The sequence below is a fragment of the Metopolophium dirhodum genome, chromosome 1 (genome assembly GCF_019925205.1).
Source record: "Metopolophium dirhodum isolate CAU chromosome 1, ASM1992520v1, whole genome shotgun sequence".
Classification (NCBI taxonomy): domain Eukaryota; kingdom Metazoa; phylum Arthropoda; class Insecta; order Hemiptera; family Aphididae; genus Metopolophium; species Metopolophium dirhodum.
Genome location: NC_083560.1, coordinates 156,210,519 through 156,217,040, shown reverse-complemented (window position 1 = coordinate 156,217,040; position 6,522 = coordinate 156,210,519). Strand labels below are relative to the sequence as shown.

General features: G+C 27.8%; 1 pseudogene; it reads right to left on the bottom strand.

The window, feature by feature from the left end:
- Positions 1 to 4,238: 4,238 nt before the first annotated feature.
- LOC132933425 (uncharacterized) lies at positions 4,239 to 4,872 on the bottom strand (annotated as a pseudogene).
- Between the last annotated feature and the right edge of the window lie 1,650 nt (positions 4,873 to 6,522).

The window sequence follows — 6,522 nt, the reverse complement described above, 5'->3', positions numbered from 1 at the left end:
TTATATAGGACTATAGGGCTTACTTATCTAGTGTGGTTTAGAAGTAGGTTTAGTAGAGTAACATTTACAAGTATAAGATAGGCTATAACTGTGACCTCAATGACGTCACACGCCTTTTTTTGATTCCTCATTACTCATTTAATAATGTGTGTATAAACGTTAAACCTTACCATTATTCTTAGAATTGAACATTCTTCCAATTAAAAAACTTAGTATTTTTTTTTTTGTGTTTCGGTGCTCTTTTAAAACAACAATAAAACCTCAATGACTGAATATAAATAAAACAGTTCTGAGAACTCAACGTTATAAATATCTTACCACTCCTGGTCGAGTATAGTATAATAATTTAATAATATAAATACATATTACAATATCTGGAATGGCATTACACACTATAACCCACTTAAACTGCATATAAATATTATTAATTATAGTGGTATATAATAATATTGATGATACAAGATGCTATTTCATTATATCATTTATTATAAACATTTAATCTAATAACAACTACGAAACATTACGTAAAATGTATATAACGATGCAAATTATCACATATTCATATTATTCATTCGTTATTATTTATTACTGTATAAGTTATAATTTAAAATTGCTATAAGCGTGGAGAATTTATTTGAAAGATATAATGATAGTCAACTTGAAATATTTACACCATGCAATAATATATAAAAATATTTTTTAATATGAATAAAAATTATACTAGCATCATTGGTGTTCAATAATAATTACTAAAACTTCAAACTAATAAACGGATGTGATAATTGATAGGGTACAATATATTATTGACGAAGACTAAAAAGTGTCCTCATTAATATTGAATATTTATTGAATTAATTATATTCAATGCACATATGTACCTATATTGCCTATACAATACGCCGTGCAACCAATTTGTTATTCAGAGTAGTGTACAAAATATATAATACGGTTAGATATCAGGGCTTGAAACCGGTCCCAGAATTTTGGGGAACCTATAATCGGTTACCGTTATTATAAACCTATTTTTACTCCTGGTTATTAGTTACCGGTTACCGTTACCTTCAACACTAGATCCAAGCAAAATTTCTTGCGTAAAAAATTAATATTCGTAGGTATGTAGGTACTATCATACAAAAACGAATTATAGATAGTAAGCGTTTTCTATAATATAGACACATACCAATGAGTAGTATGATAAAGTATTCATTTTTAGAGAAATTAATTTCAATTTTCTGATCGCAAAACTTTTTGCATTTCAATGACTTATCAACGAAAATTAATAAATAATATTATGTTCCCTTTTATATTATGGAATATTTCTCGGGAACTTAAATATATTTACACAAAAAAGTTGTTATATTTATTCTAATATAAATATAGTTAGGTACTTCCTATCATAGTAAGTTATTATCAATCAACTAAGTAAGTATATTCTCTGAAAATTATTTAATGCCAGTAAATAATTTAAATACATAGTATAATAATTGTTAATTTATTTTTTTTTCCTTTGATACAAAAATTCTGCATTGGTAATTTTCTTGATTTCTTATTTGACCAAAACCTCGAATGCATTTTGTATTGAGTTTAATAATAATTTTTCAATAAAAATAAATTATAATTGGTTTCAAATTTGAAGACGCTACCTCCTCACATTCACAGCTTAGGTATTAGAGGTGGATAATAAATAATAATTGAGTAAATATTATATACCTACAGACGTTATTGGAAAGGTCCCACCATTTGTTGAACCACCATTTATTTTATACGAATTTTTGAAAAAGTGCCACTAACTTCACACAAACCTCTCTGTCATCATGAATAAAATATTTAAAATAAAGTATATAGTTTTTAAATTTAATACCTAGAAGTTACAATAAGCCATCTACAATTATTCCTATTATTTAGGAAATACATAAATAAAATTTTAAACTGTCCGTAAATAAGTTTAAATTTTTTGAAAATTGTATAAAGTATAGAAAATGCTAATAGAAACCATCGAAAATCAGCGAATCCAAGTGAAAATCTCAGTGTGTATCTACGGCCATTTGTTTAATTAACATTTAGAGTTACACCAAAAACCAAAGTTCATTTTGTCGATTTTTCCGGTGTTTTTGAAAACTATAGTGAATTTTGAACTCCTGAATGCACCAATTAGATTCACTTTCCCATCCAGCAAGTTACTGTTGAAGAAAATCAAAGCTGTTTACTGCACCAAATCGTGATGACAGACACAAAAAAAAAATTTAAATTAAAATATTAAAAATAAATATCTATTCTCCGCTCAGAATCTACAAATAGCTAATAAAGTTTAGAATATAAGATTTACATCTTTAAAAAAAATCTATTTCTTATACATATTAATATAATTTATAATTTATTATTGAGTCTTGGTAATCAATGAAAAATAAATTAAATATTGTAGTGATAAGTGACAACACTGTCCACCTACTCGTGCCGCCGAAGCGACGTCTAGTATTAGTATTAGTATTAGTCTTTTGGTGTGTGTTGCCGTGCGTGTGTCAGGTCACTTCCCCGTCTGCCATTTCCCCGTCAGACATTTCCCCGTAGCCACTTCCCCGTAAGACATTTCCCCGTCCAATACGTTTCCCCGTACGACATTTCCCCGTCCATATTATATTATTTATAAAATCTTGAAAGAATAATATAAAAATTCCGATTCGTACTATCTATACATCACGTATACATATCGATATATCCCCGTCCATTAATCTAAATGAAATCGGCTTCAAATTGTATAGATATTTTTCGCTATCGGTGCAAACCCAAATAATACGCAGATAAACTAATAGTCAACACACATTGTAGATTGTCTGTAATATTATCTACGATTTATACGGTGACGACGAATATGATGACGGGCCTACAGTTGTAACCTCTAGTCGTCAATCCGCTTTTGATGTTCAATTAATTTTGTTTTACGCCGTTCGTGTTTGTCCGTTGTTTTGCTTATTGTTATAGTGCGTTATTTTAATTCACTTCATTAACAATTTTTACAATGTCTTTAAATTACGTGAAAAGTTCAAAAGGAAAAGACTTACTAGTGTACTCAGGATATATTTTTGAAAAAGATTATATAAAAAACAAAAAACTTATTGGAAATGTATAAAATACAATACTGATAAATGCCGTGGAAGGGCACATACTAAAAATAGTGAGGTTTCTTTTCATAAAGACGATCTGCATAATCATACGCCAAATAATGAGGACATTGGTGTTAAAAAATGTATTGCACAAATAAAAGAAATGTCGAATCAAATTGAGTCAACTCCACAACAAATTGTTGCTAAAATGTCATGTTCTTCTCAAGCAGTATCTGCCGCCTTACCAACAGTTAATGCAATGAAAAAAACCATTCAACGAATAAGGCATCGAAAAAATGCACCTCCAGCAAACCCGAGTATGTTATCAGAGTTAATTATTTTTGAACCATATAATATTACCTAGACAACGAGAAATTTCTTCTATACGATAGTGGCGTGGATGACAATAATAGATTATTATTATTTTCGACAAAAAATAATTTAAAGATTTTAGCGTCTGAGCAAAGTCATTGGTTTATAGATGGCACGTTTGAATCAGCACCACATTTGTTTACTCAAATTCTATCCATACATGCGATAAAATATAATGCGGTATTGCCATTAGTTTTTGTACTTTTACCTAACAAATCAAAAGAGAGTTATACTCGAGTTGCCCGTGAACTTTTGATTTTGGAAAAAAATTTAAGTCCGATTAGTATAATGACTGATTTTGAACATGGTCTAATTGAAGCATTTACTAATGTTTATACTGGTACACAAATGAGAGGCTGTTTTTTTCATTTTGGTCAATGTCTATAGCGAAAAATACAAAGCCTTCCAGAAATACGTAAAAAATATACGAATAATGCAGATTTTGCTTTGAAAATAAAGCAGCTAATGGCTTTAGCTTTTGTTCCTGTGTCAGATGTTGTTGAGAAATTCAACGAATTGATGTCTCAACTAAACTATTATCTAATAAAATTTCACAGGCAAATTGTTTATTAATAATAAAGGTATTACATTTAGGTCTTATTATTTGTTAAATATAATTAGTTATTGAAAAATGTAAATGTTTCATTTAAAAAAAATAGCCGTTTCAACTTTTGGAACAATTCAATATAATATGTAACTGTTAACTTGTTTTATAAGTTATAAAAAATTATAAACAATGAAACAATATATTATACACGCTCACATTCATAGCCGTCTTTCATCCTGCCAAAGATAAAGATAAATCACGTTATCCTGTGTTCAAAGTTATTTTGTCGATTTATAATAATATTATATTATTATATTATTATGATTATTTGTATGCTAATAAATTAGTAATAACTACCAATGTTCCGTCCATAATTTTTTTTTCCATAGAACATAAGTATTTTAAATTTGTGAGATATGTAAATATAATTATATTTGTTTTCTTATCATTTATTAGCAATACGTTTACATTTTTGTTAGTCATAATATGCATATTTATTAGAACTTCATGTACTTCATTAATATCCCTGGTAAGTGGTGGGTGGTATTTGGTTTTTTTATTATATATATTTCTACGAATATATGAAGTATCATAGGTCAGTGATTGTGTATCGTTTCCTAAACTGCGAAGTTCAAATCTTGTTATTTTAGATGGCATTTTGTTTATATTGCTTTCAGATATTTTTCGTTTGATATTATTACTTACTGCTTGACATTAAATTGTAGAATATGCTTCATGATCATGATCCAAAACTGATTTTTCTTGTAGTAAAGTTTTGTCTTTGTTGAAGACCAATTTGGCCTTGCATGTTTTATTAGCGCTTTCCCACGTTTTATTTCCACTTATTTTCATAAAATAACTTTATAGTCGTGTAACATATTATATTTCTACTTTCTACATTTATAAATACTTAAAATGTTTTGGGACCAATAACGAACATACATCAGTGTAGAAAATTAAAACGCAGTTTAAATATGTTATTAAATACATAAAATAATTTATTTCTATAACTTGAATCAATATAATTACATAAATTCACAGACATCAACGCACTTAATGATGCCAATAAATGGAAACACATCAGACTAAGAAGATATCATGCAAACAAATCATTACATAAAAAAAAACCCATAAAAAAAAAATCAATAAAAGTACCTAACAATAGTACCTCGCATCTGACATTAAAGAAAAAAAAAACCAAATAATGAGACCATCAATTATTTTTTTAATAACAAGGTAAAAAAAAATAGTTACACTATTAAGACCATCTCACGGCTGATATCAAAAGAAATGATACGAATAGTTATCACGTCATGACGTAATCGTCTACAATAACAAGGTAATTAAAACTGCACCTTCCAGACAAATTACATAGCCAGCATCCAGTTTCATACACGAAACTTAATATAATATTAACACATGAATATTAATAGGAAATATAAGCATATGGACCAATAGTACCTATCAAAAATCAAAAATATTAACTGACAAACTTAATTCCTTTATACATCACACCTCTTGCCATACAAAGCCACAAACATTACTTCAAGAGCCATTCAAACGAATCCATGTCAGCCAATGAATCGCAAAACAAGCACGCATGAATTAAGCCAAGTAGGTATTATGAACAAAAACCACACATTTCTCGAAAAAAATCACAAGCACATGAAATATGCGCTTACCTCAACAATAATATACAACCACCATAGATATTCGTCAACGCGCGAATATTAATACGAGCGGGTAAGAAGTGCGCCATACCTAAACTTCAAGACCAAGCGACCAGCACACGTGATCTTGTAACTTAATAATTTTTGTAATTTTGTTGATATTCAAAAAAATATTAACCATAGACATTTTGAACATTCCAACATTAGTATAATAATAATATAAATTAGCGTTTTCTACGAAATTAGAGGTACTCGTAATCTATTATAATGTATATGTTCGTAATCATAAACATCATTAAAGATATTTTCTAATAATATTATTATTCTTATCAATATTGTTATATTATATGAATATAACAATATTTTTATTGGAATGTAATGAACATGGACATTAATAATATATATTATAAATAATCTATTATACACAAATAGTATATAATTACAATTAAATAAATCACTATTATAATATTATTTTATATTACAGTTTATTGTTTATATTTTATAATTAAAAATTATTCATAATAGTTATATAAATAAATAGCTGTTTTCAGATTATATAAAAACGATTAGTTCGTCAATTTTTTCAATTTGTATACAATGAACGACAATAATAGTTAGTACATTTATAATATACCTACTATACTTAAACATACCTAAAGTATATGCAGCGCAATAAAATTGGTATACTGACCTAAAACATAAGGCGAACAATAAGTATACTGACTTACCATAAAATACAACGTATGTTTTAGGCGCAACTAGTCCATCATCCATGTCCAATTGGACAACGTAATAATAATAAGTATTCTATATTGTACGATTCGTCGTACAT